Raw genomic sequence first — 20,914 nt, forward strand, 5'->3', positions numbered from 1 at the left:
GAATAAATGTATTGTAACGAATTTAGAGAAATTCCTCTTATTTGGAACCTTCTGATAACGTTCGAATCTCTAAACTGTTGAATAAATAACTCCAATATTCAGTAATGCAAAATGGTCTTTTTAGACTACTTTGAGAGTACTTCACAATAACACTTAAATTCACAACCAATAGCGTGCTTAAATCAAAACTGATTCGTCGTACCTCAGCTTGCGTTGCTTTTATACTCTCTGTTTCCTCTTTCACCCATTTCTCCTAAGGTCTAGTAATTTCGCGAACTTCATGCTTGGTTACCAGCCATATACATGTATATTTGTAGTTTGTAGTCATATGCGTATGTATGTGGGTACTACTTCGGCTGATGGTGAGTATCTCTCCGTTGCCTTGTATGTATGTGTGTACACTATGATTGATTTGTTTACGTACATACGAGTGGCTGCTTAGTATCGGCTTAGTGATGCTAGTATCGCTTAGTGATGGTAATATTCTTCGCAGTATGATACCTATGTATGTTTGGATATAAACTCCATATAAAACCACCATGGAAATTTATTTTCTACCAACAACTGTTACAAAAACCTACCTAAATGGCTTTTATCCTTTTTCGCTGATTATATGTAGTTACATAAGGCTTTCCTATTTAAAATAGAACATGTACGGACGGACTGTCTTCGGCTGTGCCTAAGACTTTATACCTTTCATGAATGAAGGTGAGCAATAATCGTATCCCGGTCATAATATCCGAATAATCGGCTGTATAACATATTGTGACGAATATTACTATCACTACCCTGCAATAAATCATGCGATTAATCCCTAAAGAGAGTGATCCCCGATTGATCTCTTTTGTCCACAGTTGGGTTTAATTGATCCCCTTTAGTCTCTTTTGGGTACAGTTGGGATTAGTCAGTTTGAAATCTATGCAGCCCTTTTTAAGATATATTGAAAACAAAACAGCAACGAAATGCTTAAAATATAAAAAATTACAGGTGATGGAATCGAATTAAGTAAGAAAAATTATTGCGCCCTATACCAAACATAAATTACTAGTTCTTACTGACTACGCCGAAGTAAGGGATAAATTTTCGGAGAATGTTTTTTATCCTTTTTGAAAAGTGGGCGAACAACTTACTTCAAACAGAATTGGTGGCTTGACAAACTCTTCGATTGTGTTTCTGCCATGAAAGTTTCTCAGCAAAAAAGTCATCTGCCTAAGCAGATGCGTTCGGAGTCGGCTAAAAACGTTTAGGATGACCAGTGGGAACAATTAAAAACAGCACACCACATATTGGAAGAGAAGCGGATATTTACCGAGAAAAAACACTATTATTATTATTTTAGTAGAATATACAGGATCATACTCAACAGTAAACTTGGCTGCTTACGGGTTAACATATAAATTGCATGTTCTTTTAAATTTGTACATAATTGTAGGGCTGGACTAATTTTTCCTTTGAGGAAAATCAATTATTTTTGTTTTATTAAAGATCCTTTAACTAAAAAAAATAAACACCACCCTCTACTACTGCTAACTTAACGTACTTCATATTTATACAAAACATATTTTGATTTTGAGTTTTTTTTAATAACTGTGGAACCTTTTAACCTCAATCATCCCAAATAGTACACAGCAACCAAGGTGCCCAATATCCAATTCGCTTTCTGCACGTTTCTCTGCTTAAATTTTTTCTTCAAGTCGTTTATTCATAGCCCAAAGTGATTCGAATAAATTATTTTGTATTTCACCGTACCTCTTCATAGGCAAGATCAGATTTTCTTCGATTAATTCCGCTTCTTGTGCAAATTTTGTATTATCTTCTGCATGTCGTATTAGCTTTTCAGTACGTTCACACAGTATACTGCGAATTTATTCAGCACCGAGTATGGATTCAAGTTGTTTGATGCGTTCCAATTGATCAAACTCCATGTAAATCTGGAGCTGTAGCATTCAGGTTTACCCCTTTAGAACGCACTTGCTGAGTTATCTCTAAAAAATTGTGATTGAAATATTTTTCCAGCTCAGGAGCACGTGAAATAATTTTAGTGATTGGTTCTCGGTTGCCAATAACTCCATTTAACATACTATTGACTGCTAGAAATGAGTCAACAATTATTTCTGATGGAGTACCTGCAGATTTATTGATCTCAGCAGTGTCAGTTGCAGTGGCTGTATTGCCATCTTCGCAAAGTGGGCCCAATACGCGATTGAAAGAATCTATTCTTTTTATACTCAGTTGAGCAGAGCTCACAGAGTATATTAACTTTGATTGGATAACGGTTGGTTGTACAGGTATAAAGGAATCGAGATATATATAGACTTCCATATATCAAAATCATCAGTATCGAAAAAAAATTTGATTGAGCCATGTCCGTCCGTCTGTCCGTTAAAACGATAATTTGAGTAAATTTTGAGGTATCTTGATGAAATTTGGTATGTAGATTCCTGGGCACTTATCTCAGATCGCTATTTAAAATGAACGATATCGGACTATAACCACGCCCACTTTTTCGATATCGAAAATTTCGAAAAACCGAAAAATTGCGATAATTCATTGCCAAAGGCGGTTAAAGCGATGAAACTTGGTAGATGGGTTGACGTTATGACGCAGAATAGAAAATTAGTAATATTTTGGACAATGGGCGTGGCACCGCCCACTTTTACAAGAAGGTAATTTAAAAGTTTTGCAAGCTGTAATTTGGCAGTAGTTGAAGATATCATGATGAAATTTGGCAGGAACGTTACTACTATTACTATATATGTGCTAAATAAAAATTAGCAAAATTGGATGAAGAACACGCCCACTTTTTAAAAAAAATTTTTTTTAAATTCAAATTTTAACAAAAAATTTAATATCTTTACTGTATATAAGTAAATTAAGTCAAAATTCAACTCCAGTAATGATATGATGCAACAAAATACAAAAATAAAAGAAAATTTCAAAATGGGCGTGGCTCCGCCCATTTTCATTTAGTATGTCTAGAATACTTTTAATGCCATAAGTCGAACAAAAACTTACCAATCCTTCTCAAATTTGGTAGGGGCATAGATTCTATGACGGTAACTGTTCTCTGTGAAATCGGTGGAAGCCACGCCCAGTTTTTATACACAGTCCACCGTCTGTCCTTCCGCTCGGCCGTTAACACAATAACTTGAGCAACAACCGATATATCTTTACTAAACTTAGCCCACGTACTTATCTGAACTCACTTTATCTTGGTATATAAAATGACCGAAATCCGACCATAACCACGCCCACTTTATCGATATCGAAAATTACGAAAAATGAAAAAAATGCCATAATTCTATACCAAATACGAAAAAAGGGATGAAACATGGTAACTGGATTGGCTTATTGACGCAAAATATAACTTTGGAAAAAATTTGTAAAATGGGTGTGACACCTACCATATTAAGTAGAAGAAAATGAAAAAGTTCTACAAGGCGAAATCAACAGCCCTTGGAATCTTGGCAGGAATACTGTTAGTGGTATTGCATATATAAATAAATTAGCAGTACTCGACAGATGATTTTCTGGATCACCTGGTCCACATTTTGGTCGATATCGCGAGAACGCCTTCACATATACATCTAAGGGCCACTCGCTTTTAAAACCCTCATTAATACCTTTAATTTGATATCCATATCGTACAAACACATTCTAGAGTCAGCCCTGGCCCACCTAATGGCGATATCTCGAAAAGGCGTCCACCTATAGACCTAATGCCCATTCCCTCTTAAAATGCTCAGTAAAACCTTTCATTTGATTCCCATATCGTACAAACTCATTCTAGAGACACCCCTGGTCCACCTTTATGGCGATATCTCGAAACGGCGTCCACCGATAGACCTAAGGCCCACTCCCTCTTAAAATGTCAGTAACACCTTTCATTTGATACCCATATCGTACAAACAAATTCTAGAGTCAGCCCTGGTCCACCTTTATGGCGATATCCCTAAATGGCGTCCATACATAGAACTATGGCTTACTCTCTCTTAAAATACTCTTTAATACCTTCCATTTGATACACATGTCATACAACCACATTCCAGGGTTACCCTAGGTTCATTTTCCTACATGGTGATTTTCCTTATTTTGTCTCCATAGCTCTCAACTGAGTATGTAATTTTCGGTTACACCCGAACTTAGCCTTCCTTACTTGTTTTCAATTATATTCAGAACTTCCATTTTTCAAGTTCTGTGTTGGTGAAGTAAACGAAGAGTACCTATATATCCTATATAATTTATCCTAAAGTGCTTACTTTTTAGGAACTCATACTTGCCTTTTCCTTAGACTGAAGTATTTTAAAAGATATTTTTATAAAATTTATATTTCCGAAGTTATTTTTGTATGTTAAATAGTATATAATTCTGTGTAGAAAATTAGTATATGAGAAAACTAAAACAAAGGCAGGTAATTCTATACGACAGTATGACACTGCTAATTGACATAAGTACTAATAATCCGAAACCGGAAAAGAAAAATTTTAAGTCGTTCAATAGATATTAGCGAAAAACCGAAAAATGATCCACGGGTCCCTCCGAAACGGGGGGTGGGATCCACAGTATTTTTGCGCAGAACTCTTTGCATTGGCGGCCTTCGGCCGCGCTTATAAAAAATTACCCTGGGTGGGTCCAACACCGGTTTGGAGACCAAAACTATATCCGCGCAAAACACTTATATTCACAATTTTTTTTTGTGGGTACCCCAACATTACAACAACCACATGAAAATCGCCAACTTCAACTGCAAATATCTCCGGACAGAGATAAAAGTTTTCTTTTCCGGGTTCGGATTATTAATACTGATATCAATACGCGTCTTTGACACCTCTCTCGATATTTGGACGCGTAAGTGGGCACTGCTAATGTCATGCTGTCGAATAGAATTACCCAAAGGCACTTTTTCGGTAATAAAAATTATAAAAGACTGAATTTTTAAACTTGCTTATTTCAATATAAACCGGAAATGAAAATAAAACAAAATTTAATTATTGTTTTATTTTTAAACGGATTACATCGGTGAGTATCATTTTACTACCATTGGGGTAAAAATGGGACTGGTCCGTATTTGAGTCCTTATTGGCCGAAGGGACTACTCTCTTATATTCCCATATGGGTACAAAGGGGATTGGTCCCATTGATCCCTTTCGGGTATAAATGGGTACAATTAGTCTCTTCATAGGACATGCTCAAACAAAAGGGAACAGTTGAACTCATACAAAGAGATCAAAACTGGCACTGGTCGCATACTCCCTTGCGACTCTTCCCGGACTCATCCTAGACTAATCGCATTTTTTGCAGGGTAGTAATAAACTCCCAACACAAAAACATTGAAGCGAGCCACACTGTGTACATATGTAAACACATCAATCATCATTTACAGCCATATGTACGAGGTACGAAGAGATATTACGCGCACACACTTGTACAGTGGTACATATTCGTTTAAACGCACTCTTAATTTTAACTTTATCACTTTGGCTTTGTTTTGTTTATGCATTCATAACAACAAATTCTAGCCCATATTCTTTATTTTTATCTAACGGAAATTTGACTGGCCCAAAAAACCTGTTTTCATTGTTGTTGTTATACTCTTATCATCACATATTCAAAAAAAAACTACTACGAACAGGTGCATATTCGTTTAAACGCAGCAATTTAATTTTTAAATATTTATTCATTTATTAAATTTTTACAAATTAATTGGTCCTCCATTTTTATTAATGGCTTCATATATTCGATTGGGTATCGACTTGGGTCAATTTTGCAGGAGCATACTGCTTAAATCCTCCCAAGCTTCTTTAATATTCAATTTCAACTCTTATGGAGTCCTGTAGAGGTGTCCTTGAACCTTTTGGCCGTAAATTTTGCTCTACAAAGTTCTTCTACCGGCTTCGAATCGGGACTGCATGCAGGCCACTTCATAAGTGGAATGTTGTGTTCTGCAAGCCATTTCAAAGACCCCTTAGAAACATGAATGGCAGCGTTATCCTGTTGAAAAATGCTCTTTTCATCCACTTTGTCATCTGAAAATCAAACGAGAGCATCGTCCAAGAACTTACAAACTTTCGAGCTCATTTTAGGGGGTGCGAGGCATTTTTTGCTTTTCCTCTTGATGAAAATGACGCCCACACCATTGAGCGTAACAATGACGTTTGTTAATAAAACACTTGTTAATAAACACTTCGGCGGTGACAGCGTTATGGTATGGGCGGCATTTTCATCGAGATGAAAAGCAAAAAATTCCTCGCACATCCCTAAAATGAGCTCGAAAGTTTATAAGGAGTTCTTGGACGATGCTCTCGTTTGATTTTCAGATGACAAAATGGATGAAGAGAGCATTTTTCAACAGGATAATGCTGCCATTCATGTTTCTAAGGGTTTTTGAAATGGTTTGCAGAACACAACATTCCACTTATGAAGTGGCCTGCATGCAGTCCCGATTCGAAGCCGGTAGAAGAACTTTGTAGAGCAAAATTTACGGCCAAAAGGTTCAAGGACACCTCTACAGGACTCCATAAGAGTTGAAATGAATATTAAAGAACCTTGGGAGGATTTAACCAGTATGCTCCTGCAAAATTGACCCAAGTCGATACCCAATCGAATATATGAAGCCATTAATAAAAATTGAGGACCAATTAATTTGTAAAAATTTAATAAATGAATAAATATTTAAAAATAAAGTTGCTGCGTTTAAACGAATATGCACCTGTTCGTAGTAATATTCTTGAATATGTGATGATAACAGTACAACAACAACAACAACGAAATCAAGTTTTTTGGGACAGTCAAATTTCCGTTAGATTAACAAAGAATATGGGGTACAATTTGTTGTTATGAATGCATAAACAGAAGAAAGCCAATGTGGTAAATTTAAAATTAAGAGTGCGTTTAAAAGAATATGTATCACTGTAGTCATCAGCCGAAGAGTTGCTACACATACACACACATATGATTATGAGAAACGCACAAACTACAAATTTACATGTATATAGCTAAGTAGGAGATAGGTACAGAAGTTATAGGAGGCGAAACGTCTAGACTGTAGTAGAAATATGCGAATGAAGCAGCAGAGGGTATAAAAGAGCACAAGCAGATTAGTCAGTAAACAGTTTGATTTAAGCACGCTATCAGTTGCGAAGTAAGTTTAATTGCGAAGTACTTTTAAAGTAGTCTAATGAAGACCATTTTGTAATACAGAATATTCGAGTGTTTTATTCAACAGTCTAGCGATATGAACGTAAGCAGAAGGTTGCAAATAGGCAGAATTTCACTAAATTCGTTACAGTATGTAATATTAAGAGAACAGATGCATATACTTTAGCGATATTTTCGATAGGTATCAAATGAATAATAGATCGTTTCTTGTTGTCAACATGAGATTGCTATGGCAATGGATTTCTCATCTGAAAAGTAGGTTTTATGGCATACATACTATATATACGACCGATTTCTACTATTTCTTCAGAGAACTTTGTATGCCATATATGTAACCATGTTTTGAAATTTGAAGCTTCTAGCTGTTACAATGTGGCAGAACTTACGAAAAACTTCTTATGTTGTTGTTGTTGTTGTAGCAGTGAACAAAAAACTTCTTATCTGAACAATCTGTTGTATGGGGTATATACAATTATGGGGTATATACTACATATACTACCGATTCTTTCAGAAGCCAATACGTGCTATATACGAAAGCTTCTGATGAAGCTTATATCTTGGAATTGATAAAAATATGACAGCAAACTTATTTTCCGAAAAATCGGTTGTATACTTGGCCTATCCCGCTGGTTCTGACAAATGTCTAATCGGACACCTTAATATACATACACCCGCTCACCAAATTTTATCAAACTATCTCAAAAATTTATGGACTAGTTTGCGGTCAAACAGAGGAATGGGCACGGCGTAATCAAACTAGGTTGTGAACCTGATCATTGTGGTGTACTATTTGAGATTCGTGACAAACTTAATATACCTTGACAAGCTTTTCATGGCAAAAATACACTCGGAGTTTTGCCAAATCACTGCCGATGGGCAAGCTCGCTTAGAAAACATTTCTTCTAATTGAAAAAACCGGTTTCTAAATTTTTATGTTACTTTGTCGAGGAGTTGAATGCGAGACAACGGCGTGCGCCAATAAAAAGTCCAAACAAATAGCTGTAGGTTCAAAATAAAAATTCATCAATACTCCGTGTTCATTAAGGCATTTCCCGCCTCGTTTGATCCATATATATAAAGGAACTGCTAAAAAATCGTTTATCTTCTTTTTATTTTCCCAGCTATGTGTGAAGTTTCAAGTATGTAGCTCAATTGATTTTAATTATTGATCGCAGGATTCCTACTCTTCTGTATAAGTTTACTTGATACACCGATCTGTCCTCTTCCTGGAGGAAGCTTATGTTATATTTATTTTACTCTTATCGGTTTATGAAATACCTTTGATATTTCAAGTCTCCAGCTTATCGGGAAGTTACTTAAAAGTCGATCGCAAGATTCCAAGCTATGAATTATCTAATTATTTCGACGCATGCGCCATCTAGTGGACCCTTTCACCACTTTTGTTGCATTGTCTCGGTGTCCTGATCTAAGTGTTTGTTTAAATTTTAAATTATCGATCGCAAGTGTCCACATGCTCCGTATGGATTTCCCCAAGATCTCTAAATTTCTCGATCTATGTCCTATTTGGGAAAAATTTTGCATCCTAAGTTTCTGATTTTAATATGACTGTGTTCAAAGTTTCTTCATATCCCCAGCACACCGGGAGGTTACTTAAAACTCGGACGAGCCTTTTAAATATCACGACCCCTGCGTCATCTACCGACAGATTTTTCCTTTATGTTGCATTTGAATCGTTTACCACCTGGTACGCCCTCTTCCTCTGCTTTCATAGGCGGGTGGCGATGAAAAAACTTTCTTAATCAGAACATCATCTTTCATACGCATAGCTTCGCCTAACCAGTGTAGCCGATGCATTTTAATTATGGTGTTGATGTCTGCGTAAAGTTCGTTGAGTTCATCATTGAATCTTCTTTGGTAGTCGCCGTCGGCAACGCGTAAATCTTTTGATGAACTTTTCTCTCGAACACTCCCAGAGCCGCTTCATCTGATGTTGTCATGGTACATGCTCTACATCATATAGCAGGACGGGTACGATAGGTGACTTGTAGAGCATGATCTTCGTTGCCGATAAAATACTTTACTTTTCAGCATTTATTGGCAATTATGACTGAGCTGGTGGTGTTGCTCAACGTCATTTTGCATAGACGTATAAGTTTTTCAGGGAAACCAAATTCAGACATGATAGCATATAGGCAGCTCCTTTTCGTGCTGTCGAAGGCGGCGAAGAGGTGGTGTGTGTCGATTCGTTTTTCGCTGGTTTTTTCTAAGATTGGCGCATTGTGAAAATCTGGTCGATGGTACATTTACCAGTTCTGTAGCCGCGCTGATTACGTCTAATCACCCGATTCATGATGGGCTTCAATCTGTTGCACAATACGCTTAGAGGACCTTATATGTGATATTAAGAAGGGTGCTCCCGCTATAGGTGGCGCAGTTTGCAGGATCCCCCTTCTTGTGGACTGGGCAAACAACAATTAGATTCAAATCGTAGGGCATGCACTCGTCTGACCATTAGACTGGGTCGATTTATTAACCGATGTCGAGCCATCGGTTTTTCGATAGGATTTGGGCTCAGGAAAAAAGTTCCACTACGCATACCCAAAAAAATTATTTTCGAGCCTGCGAAATTTCATTTTTTTTTCGACTTTGTTTTTTAAGGTTTTTTCGTGACCTACTAAACAAATTTTCACTTGATTGTAAAACTTTCATGTATACCCTGTCCGACCCAAAAATGTCCGCTAAAAACGTTGGCGATAACAGTTTTTTGAAAAAAAAAAAAAAATTGGGTCTGACAGGGTATACATATGAAAATTTTTGTAGTAGGTCGTGAAAAAAAGCTTAAAAATCAAAGTCGAAAAAAAGTAAAAAAAAAATAAATTTCGCAGGCTCGAAAATTATTATTTTTTTGGGTATGCGTAGTGGAACTTTTCTTCCTGAGCCCAAATCCTATCGAAAAATTGATGGCGCGATATCGGTTAACTTTCGTCCATACAAATCGACCCACCCTACTGACCATATTTTACAAAGAAGCTGATGCCTTCGCCTTACAAACCTCATATAAAGTGAGTGAAAACAAGTAAGGAAGGCTAAGTTCGGGCGTAACCGAACATTACATACTCAGCTGAGAGCTTTGGAGACAAAATAAGGGAAAATCACCATTTAGCAAAATGAACCAAGGGTAACCCTGGAATGTGTTTGTATGACATGTGTATCAAATGAAAGGTGTTAATGATTATTTAAAACGTAGTGGGCCTTAGTTCTATAGGTGGACGCCTTTTCGAGATATCGCAAAAAGGGTGAACCAGGGGTGACTCTAGAATGTGTTTGTACGATATGGGTATGAAATTAAAAGTATTAATGAGGGTTTTAAAAGGGAGTAGCTCTTAGTTGTATATGTGAAGGCGTTTTCGAGATATCGACCAAAATGTGGACCAGAACATCTTCTGTCGGGTACCGCTAATTTATTTATATATGTCATACCACGAACAGTATTCCTGCCAAGATTCCAAGGGATTTTGATCGAAAAAGTGGGCGTGGTCATAGTCGGATTTCGGCCATATTTTATACCAAGATAAAGTCATTTCGGTTTAGTACGTGAACTAAGTTTAGTAAAGATATATCGATTTTTGCTCAAGTTATCGTGTTAACGGCCGAGCGGAAGGACAGACGGTCGACTGTGTATAAAAACTGAGCGTGGCTTCAACCGATTTCGCCCATTTTCACAGAAAACAGTTATCGTCATAGAATCTATGTCCCTACCAAATTTCACAAGGATTGGTATTTTGTTCGACTTATGGCATTAAAAGTATTCTAGACGAATTAAATGAAAAAGGGCGGAGTTACGCCCATTTTGAAATTTTCTTTTATCTATGTATGTTGTTGCACCATATCATTACTGGAGTCGAATGTTGACATAATTTACTTTTATACTGTAAAGATATTAAATTTTTTGTTAAAATTTGACTTTAAAAAATTTTTTTTTTTAAAGTGGGCGTGTTCGTCATCCGATTTCACTAATTTTTATTTAGCACACATATAGTAATAGGAGTAACGCACCTACCAAATTTCATCATGATATCTTCAACGACTGCCAAATTACAGCTTGCAAAACTTTTAAATTACCTTCTTTTCAAACTGGACGGTGCCACGCCCATTGTCCAAAATTTTTCTAATTTTCTATTTGGCGTCATAAGGTCAACGCACCTACCAAGTTTCATCGCTTTATCCGTATTTGGTAATGAATTATCGCACTTTTACGGTTTATCGATATTTTCGATATCGAAAAAGTGGGCGTGGTTGTAGTCCGATTTCGTTCATTTTAAACAGCGTTTAGAGATGAGCGCCCAGGAATCTACATACCAAACTTCATCAAGATACCTCAAAAGTTACTCAAGTTATCGTGTTTACAGACGGACGGACGGACATGGCTAAATGAATTTCTTTTTTCGCCGAGAGCGTTTTGATATATAGAAGTCTGTATCTATCTCGATTAGTTTATGCCGCTACGGATTACCGTTATGCGAACAAAGTTAATATACTCTGTGAGCTCTGCTCAGCTGAGTATAAAAATAGCAAAAGAAGGCATTTTTAAAATGAATTTTTTCAGGCGACTTTTCTATTCATTTTCTAAATTGAAATTAAAGTAAATACCACTTAGTCGAACTTAAGTACATTTGTGAAAGTTATTTTTTGGACCACTTTCATATCAAACTGGTTATATTCGCCTTTGGTTTCAAATGACAAATTCTACAGAGTTCTATGAACTTCAAAGGGCGTTTACACCGCAGTGTATTAACTTGAGCTGTATTCTTTTGCAATCTAGTTGAAAAATAAAAAGGCGTATGTATTGAGTACCAGTGAACTTCGATGTGTGATAGAAAAACAAGTAAGGAAGGCTAAGTTCGGGTGTAACTGAACATTCCATACTCTGACGGGCGGACGGACGGACATGGCTAAATGAATTTCTTTTTTCGCCCAGATCATTTGGATGTATAGAAGTCTATATCTATCTCGATTAGTTTATGCCGTTACGCCAACAAAATTAATATACTCTGTGAGCTCAACTGAGTATAAAAATCACGTAGCCGACGCTTTGGAATCGCAGACTTTTATTTAACTCGCTGCATGATATTTAACGAGGGCAGTCATTCAGCATTTGCTTCAGGTTGCTGTCATACTTAGTTTGTCTTACTTGCTTAACTTTTCCCGGGAAAATTCGTGGACAAGTGTGGGCGGTGGGTGGGGGGGGGGGGGGAGGGCAGTATGCTATCCTGAATTGGCACAATAGATGCCTTAGCAGAAGTCACATACGCAATCAAAAAAGGTAAGGCAGCGTGCCATCAAGCAAGACTGACTTACAGGTCACGATGGACGTCAAAAACGCTTTTGGCTCAGCCAGGTGGGACGACATACTAGAGCGCCAGTGGGTTAGGAGGCTTAGAATATACCCGAGGAAGGTATGCATGTTGTTCAACTGGTTGCCAGCGCGATTTATAGCTGCTCCAATAATTGTATCAACCTCACCAGCAGTGGCGAATCCCTGTGTCTTTAGCAGGCGAGGCCCTGGCGACTTCAAGTTCCTCATGTATGGGTGGCCTAGAAGGTTCCATGTGGTCATACTAAATCGTTCCCGAGATGGTCGGGATAGTAGCTTAATGGTGATTGTGACCGGTACGTAACGGATTTATATCCGGCAAAGAACCATCAAAATCGCTACAACAAAAACAACATCTAGAAACAACAGAACGCCCTCAGAAAATCAGGTAAAAAAGATTCGACAATTCTATATATCTACATGTACGTGGATGCGGTCAAAACAATATAAAGCTGCGGCTTGGCACGGCCTAAACTTAACCAGGTTATCCGCAATGTGAATAAATGGATGGACGATGATGGTGTTCACCTGGCTACGGAGATCATCATATTCCCGAAGAGGCAGATCAATAATATGACGGTAGTGGACCAGCAAATAGAAATACTTCTTACCAATCTGAGTAAATTAATGGTACACAAGGCCGGTCCAAAGTCATGACAAGAAAGCTCCTTGCATTAGCCTCGGATTTTATAACCTTACACGGTGCAGAAATTTGAGCGAAGGCAATGAAACGTCAGTAGTACCGACCCGCCCTCACGCAGAGAGGCGGTGTGAGTTATCGCGGCGTACCGAACGGTCTCCACAGCAGCTGTCTTCGTCGTAACGGGAATCATATTCTCATATCTTCTCGCATAGGAAAGAAAAACAATATACGACCGCGGATCCGACGCTGGCAACAACTGTGGAGCAGCAGTAACAAAAGAAAGTGGATCGGGGAGCTTATTCCCGAGCGTACGACATATTTCTGACCCAATTCTTATCCACACACGGTTACTTCCATTAATATCTCCACAGAGTGTGGAAGATTGAAAATCTGAAAGCGCATTTCGCCCAACAGGGAATGAGGCTAGAAGAGATACTTGGCGACCTATCCCCGCGAAGTGTTAACGATAACATGACTTGTCGAATTGAGAGATGGGATACGGTCAGTTGAGATGTCAAGCATATACTACGGAGAAGATGGTTGCCTATCCCAGTACCCATGGAGCTCACGTACCATGTACCAGCAAAACATTGAAAAGACATTGGCAAATCATCCACGGTTGGCCCTTTTATGTTTCATGTTTTCCGCATCGGTACTCGCCGATGTCCGACGGATAGTCAAAAGTTCTTATGTGGCGGATAAATCAGACGATGGGCTGGGTGCGACACTCTTGCAATGTCGCAGCAACACGTGCATGTAGCAGGCATGCGAGCCTGGAAAAGTCGAAAGCGTACAGAGTGAGAAAAAAGCTCTCGCTATCGCTGACGTTAACCAAAGCAAACTTACATGCTGGACAGCGCTTTGGGAAGAAGTAGTTTGGAACCCCTCGGACAAGTATAAAGAATAGTAATGAAGAAATTTCGTCCTCCAAACCAGGTGATGGGTCAGGACAATATCAAAAACATTGTGGATGTTCTGTTTCAATCTTCATCCAAGCGCCCAGAGAGTTCCGGCACATTACCACATAAAACCAGAGCGCGGGGCATTCCATGTAGAATAGCTTAAAACAGCGTTGCTCAGCATGAAACCACGAAAAGCCCCGATGCCCGGTATAAGGCACGCGGAAGCAATTAGGCTATCTGCAAACACAAACGTGTCAAATGAAGGATCTTCCCCATTAGGTGGAAGACAACACGATTAGTTCTCATTTCGAAAAAGGGATCCCAACGCTCAATCATCTACAGTTGCAAGTGGGTTTTTTGCGAATATAGGACAATATATTGCGTCTAATATAACGCACCTAATTACATGCATATAACTGTATACACTTACATATGCACATTCACTTATTAACACTTTAATTTACTCAATCACATACATATATGGATGGACCTTACTAACTTTCCTAGAACAACGGGTGGCAACACAAAATTTGTCTGCCTGCAGGGATAGTCCCCAATCGGTTTGTCACTTTGCGCCAAATACATTTTGCCACTGTTTCAACACCTTGGATGTGGAAGTGATACTTTCACTACATTGACTTTGTCTTGTCTGCGATTGACAATGTGTCGCACCGCCGGACCTATTGTCTATATACGAACAAGTTCATCTCATTACTTAATTGGCCATTGTTGCAGGTCTACATACCCTTAATATGTACATATGTATCATTTCACTTTAATGTACTTTAGTGGTTTTAACAATAAGTGCGTATATACTTGTATTTAGTTGGAAATTATTGGTTGTTAATTACGAAAATGCTTTATTTTCGAAACTTTTGCTTGAAGTTGCAAAGCTCCTTAAACTCCATTAGAAACTGCAAGAGGAAGTCATAACTTTAATTGCATAACGGTGAGTTGTAACGGTGTAACGGAATCCAGATAGATATAGACCTAATTATATAATAAAATAATTTAAAAAATTTTAATTTAAACTGTTTTATTGAAAACAATACTTACATGAAGTAATAATAATACTAAAAGCTAGAAAATAATTAGGTAGGTCCCAGGTACTAGTCATCACACTCCTCATCAATCTAGGGCGTTGATCAGGCAATTAAATAAAAGCGTTGGGCGCGTGAAATTTCTAAAAATGTGCGGCGTACCATAACCTTATTAAGGTTCAGTTGGTCTTACTTATGACTATTATTTCTCATTCTATTTAGTTCATTTAGTGAGTCATTATTACAAGGACGCTTTCCTGACAATTTGTTACAATCTAAGTCCTCCATACATAATCCTTCCAAAGACTTTACTCCATTCTGCGCCACGTATGCTTTCCCCTCCTCCAACTCCAAAATATTTTGATGTCACTTCTACCGGACTGTATGTAATATTTGTTCCAAATATGAGCCAAATCGGACCACAAATACGATTTTTGTGAATATCTCGATCCGTACGCCACCTAGCCGCGATTTTTTCATAGGTCGCTTTCTATCTTGTATGTATTATGTGTTCCAAATATGAACCAAATCGGGCCACAAATACAATTTTTGTGAATATCTCGTTCCTTGCACCACCTAGCGGCGATTTTTTTTCTTATTATTACATTTCCATCGGGTTCTAAACTATATTCCAAGTTTCAAGCTTGTAGCTTATCGGGAAGTTACTTCAATTTCAATTACAAACAAGTAAAGGTGTCTAAGTTAGGGTATAACCGAACATTATATACTCAGCGTGAGCTTCAATTGTACATTTCATTTCAGATAAATTACTTTTCTACATAACACGTGGCACCGCCCGTTTAAAAGAAAAATGTCTCCCCATTTCATCTTACAGTAAAACTTGATAAGTGAAATATTTTCTACTATAAGGAAAATATGTGTCCACAATTTTGTTACGATATGTAAATTTTTCTTCGAGTTATGGCTCCCGAAACATAGAAAATTGCTTAGTTATAAAAGGGGCGTACGACGCCATTTTTTAAATTTTGAAGTTTTTCCTATTTATTGTTATAACTCCACTTGGGAAATGAAATACCATGAATATAAAGTTTTTTTTTACAAAGATATAGCTTATTTTATTCGTCCACGACCGTTTTAAAAATCTTTTATATAAAAGTGGGCGTGGTCCTTAACCGATTTCGTTAATTTTTCTTATAGTAAAAGCAACCTCTCTGCCGAATTTTGTTACGATAGGTTTAACGATTTCTGATTTATGATCAATATCAATCCACACGTCAAATTTCAACATTCTAGGTATATTTTTTACTAAATAATCAGGTTTTTTGTGTTTTCCATATTATATATGTATATAAAAAGTGGGCGTGGTTATCATCCGATTTCGCTCATTTTCAATACCAATCTATTCTGGGTCCATATAATCTCGTGTACCAAATTTGGTGAAGATATCTCAATATTTACTCAAGTTATCGTGTTAACGGACAGACGGACGGACGGACATGGCTCAATAAATTTTCTTTCGATACTGATGATTGTTATATATGGAAGTCTATATCTATCTCGATTCCTTTATGTCTATACAATCAACCGTTATCCAATAATAGTTAATATACTCTGTGTTGCAAATCACGCTGAGTATAAAAAAGTGCTGCCTGTCCAACCAACCTGTCAAGTCAACCTAAGGAGAGGGAAAGGGGCATCTTGCCTCGGGCGCTACTCACAGGGGGGCGCCAAATGGTCCGCAAAGCAGAACTTCCTAGATAATATGTTTTTTTTATTATAACTGATTTCTGCAAAACAATTCTATACTTAAAAATGCATGCATATATCCGAAATACTTGCTACAGGTTGTGGAATAATTGAAAGCAAATATCTTTCTTTCGCACGTTCAACGTTACGATGGGTTATGTTGAACTGGCCGGTCAATAAAGACCTCACATAGACTGAATGTGTCCATAGTGTTACCAGAATTTGTTTGACGATCAAACGGAGGAACCCCAATCATGTGCCAGGACATATTTTATAGAATAACTCCGTCCTCTTGGCAAATAATAGGAGTTTTCTGAGACCCGGCTTAACTGCTGCCTCAAGATCTGGCAACTCTGCCGCCCCTAATAGCTGGAGCCTTGACCTGGTGAGCGCAGGACATGAACTAAGGACGTACTGAACCTTTTCTTCCTGCAGCTCACACTTCCTACACTTCCTGTTACTGACGAGACCTAACTTATAAGCATGTGATGCCAGAAGGCAGTGTCCAGTCAGTATGCCCGTCGTGAGCCTTAAGCATTCTCTCTTCAGAGATATGAGCCACTTTGTGAGTCTAATAATGTAGGTTTTGCATATGATCTTAGAAATTTAGGAGCCCCGCGCTTTTGTCCAAGCCTTTCCTGCAGAATGCTTTCTTCACTGCTATAATTTCCGCTTGAAAAACGCTGCAGTACTCTGGCAGCCTGTAGGTCGACAGAGTAAACAGCAGACCTAACCCCTTCCATTAATTTGGAACCATCCGTATGCACGTGTATATCATGTTTTACATATTAATTTGAGGATTATTTTTGGCTAATTTCAGGACTTTTTCGAATCAATTTGGCCCCATTTTGTTGTATTTGGTTTGTTTTCCAAAGCAATCCGCGACTGTTTTGGAATAATTTTTGCACTACCTCTGTTAATTATATGATTTTTTTTCTTCGATATCATTTGGGGACTTATTTCGGTGTCGTTTGGAGAATGCTTTTCTTATAATTTCGAGACCATCTCCGGATCTTTTTCGGGATAATTACGGTATTATTTTACGATGATTTTAAAACTATTTCCTTATGATTTAGAGATTGATCGGGTACATTTTTAAGGGGCATATCGGGATAATTATGGGACTTTTTCGAGAATCATTCGGGATTACTTTCGGGATTATTTTGAGATTATCTCTGATGATCATTTCGGAACTATTTAGGAAAAATGTCGATATTATAAAAAGGCTATTTCGAATTACTTTCAGAACAATTTTGGGACTATGTTCGGATAATTTCAAGATAGAATTCGGATCTTTTTCGGGATAATTTCGGAGTTGTTTTAGATTAATATGGAAGCTGGTTTCAGGTATGTTTCCAAACTGTTTTCGGAGTCCTTTAGGGAATACTTTTGCATCATTTCGTGGACCACTTTCGAATTATTTTTAGAGTCATTGCTGGATTAGTTTATTGGTGATTTCGCACCTTTAATCGGATGATTTGAGGATTGTTATGGGGTAATTTCGAGTTTATTTTATTCGTAATACAGAAACTATATCCGGTATTTGAATTTCTCTTTGAATCAGGGATCCCACAGCTGGGTATATACCCTCGTTTACGCCAAAATTTTGGCTCCCTTCCTTGCTTTCAGTTTTGTTTTGGCGGAAAGCATCTTCACTCAGTGAGAACTTTAAGTTAAGAGGGCGTGCGTGGGTGTTACCCACACTTCCACTCGCAGACATTTTTGTCCATTGTGAGTGCCCTCAGTAAGAACAGGGTGGCGGAAATTCGTTTAGCCCCATTACCCCTTAGTGGTCCTCAACGAATCGCTTGCTTTCCCTGATGAACCCATGACGAAGCGAGACGTCCACCTGCCCAACTTCTGCCAGGCTGTGGATGAAGCGTGAGCCCAAAAATCTGAGCCTTCTTCTTTGAAGCACCGGGCATCAGCAGAGTAAGTGGTAGATCGACTCCTCTTCCTCCTCATCCTGACAGCTTCTGCAGAGGGAGCTTGTTGGTATTCGCCACCGTCGGAGAATTGGTGCGATAGCACCATGACCTGTGATAGCACCCATAAGTACCCTCATCGCAGATGTGTTCAGTTTGAGAAGGAAGCTGGTGCCTTTCCTATCCAAGCATGGTCATAAGGACCTTGAGACTTCGCTGTCAACCCTATTGGTCCATAGCAAGTCCGTTGCCCTGTTCTCATATTCGTCGATTCTCCCTATGAGATAACTCAGCGGCGGTCGGATGGAGGTGTCCACCTCACTTATGTCTAAGTCGGAACATTTCCTAGCCATCTCATCCGCGAGTTCATTCCCTTCAATTCCGCTGTGCCCAGGGACCCAACAAAGGGAGACATTGAGATGACTTATAGAAGCCAGAGAGGCTCTACACATCCGCACGATGTCCGATTTTATCGTGTTGGACTCTAATGGCCCTAAGGCGGCTTGGCTGTCAACAAAGATTGTTACGTCGGTGTTGGAGACCGCACTATTTTGGAGCAGCTCTGTCTATGGCATAGAACTCGGTTTGGAATACACTGCATGCGTCAGGAAGTTTGAATGATTGACTTAGCTGTAGATGTGTTGAGTACATCCCAGCTCCAGGTCCCTTTTCCATTTTCGAGCCGTCGATGTATATTCTGATGCCCCTCCCGTTGTCTAGGCCTACTTCCCATTCCTCCCTTGAAGGATATCGTATGTTCTGAGCCTGGAAGTCCAAAACCCCTGTGATGTGGTCTGTTTTGGATGTTAGGTCGGTTATTATTCCGTTTAATTGCCCCTTCATCATATCGTCCAGAATCGCCGCGTGTCCGTGATTACCTGTTTTACACATGTTGCATTCTCTTAGTCGTAGAGCTGCTCTTGTGGCTAATCCCTGCACGAAGACTTGTAGAGGTGTCAAGTGAAAGGTTACATTTAGCGCTTCCTGAGGTGCGCTGCTCACGGCGCCTGACATTCCCAGGTATGCCAGCCTTTGTACCTTCCCGATCCTCTGTTGATTACTCTTTTTGTCTAGCGCCTTCCACCAGACTAGAGCTCCATATGTTAGTATCGGTCGAATGACTATGCTGTACATGCCATGAATGACATGTGGTGCCAGTCCTCAGTTCCGCCGAAAAGCCCTTTTGCAGGCGTAGTATGCTGCTAGAGCTTTCTTTGATCTCATCTCAACGTTCCTTCTCCAGCTTAACTTGGAATCGAGTATAATTCCAAGATATTTCGCTTCGGAAGATGGGTTTAATGTTGTGCCGTTTAGTCTCGGTAAGATAAAGGAGAGTATCTTTGTCTTTGTCGTGAACAGGACAAGTTCGGTTTTTGTTGGGTTTACCCCCAGCCAATTTTGCCCTGCCCATCGCGAAATGTCGCAAAGTGCCGATTCTACGAGTTCGCTGATAGTTGGCAAGAATTTGCCTGTGATCAGAATCACTAAGTCATCGGCGTACGCAACTACCTTTTTTCCTTTTCTGCTACAGATTTCAAGAATTTCGTTGACCACCATTGACGTTGTCCTAAGTTAAATGGTTAAATCACAACTAGTGGTATCAAAGCTGTGCATCAGATTTAATCGGAGTGGGTGGAGAATCGCTACACGAAACAAGCAACTAACTTCATGCAACGTAGGCCATCTATCAACGCTCAAATATTTGCCCCTCATTTAAGTGATGTAACAACTTCCTCATCATGTTTCTTAGTAAGAACAATTTCCTTTTGCGGATTGACTAACTTCCTCAATTACATAATATTTTCATATACACAGTATTGATTCCAAGGAATAAGACAGTAATTTTATGTGCTTCCTTTTGGCACTTCAATAGTCTAACACATTTTATACAACTTGAATTTACAAAGTTAAACCTAAACACATTAACAATATTAACGAATATTTCCTTATTTAACTGACTTCATTTTCTAGAGTGAATATTCACAAAATGTTGGTATCTTGGAGAATCTACAATTAGAGGATGTTGTCAATGCTACAACATTTTCAAGAGCAAATGATTCTGTGAATGTGAGGGGCGGTGATGTGTCTGTCATCAATGCTGATTCGGCTACAACAACAAATATTCAAGCAATGACAAAATCTACATATATCCACTCCGATAGTAATACAACAGATAACTCAACAGGAGTAGAGCGAAAGGATTA

General features: G+C 38.6%; 1 pseudogene; it reads right to left on the bottom strand.

Moving 5' to 3' along the window:
• Positions 1-1,580: 1,580 nt before the first annotated feature.
• On the bottom strand, positions 1,581-4,185 carry LOC137240980 (uncharacterized; annotated as a pseudogene).
• Positions 4,186-20,914: the final 16,729 nt, after the last annotated feature.

Source organism: Eurosta solidaginis, chromosome 1, assembly GCF_040869045.1.
Source record: "Eurosta solidaginis isolate ZX-2024a chromosome 1, ASM4086904v1, whole genome shotgun sequence".
NCBI classification, from domain to species: domain Eukaryota; kingdom Metazoa; phylum Arthropoda; class Insecta; order Diptera; family Tephritidae; genus Eurosta; species Eurosta solidaginis.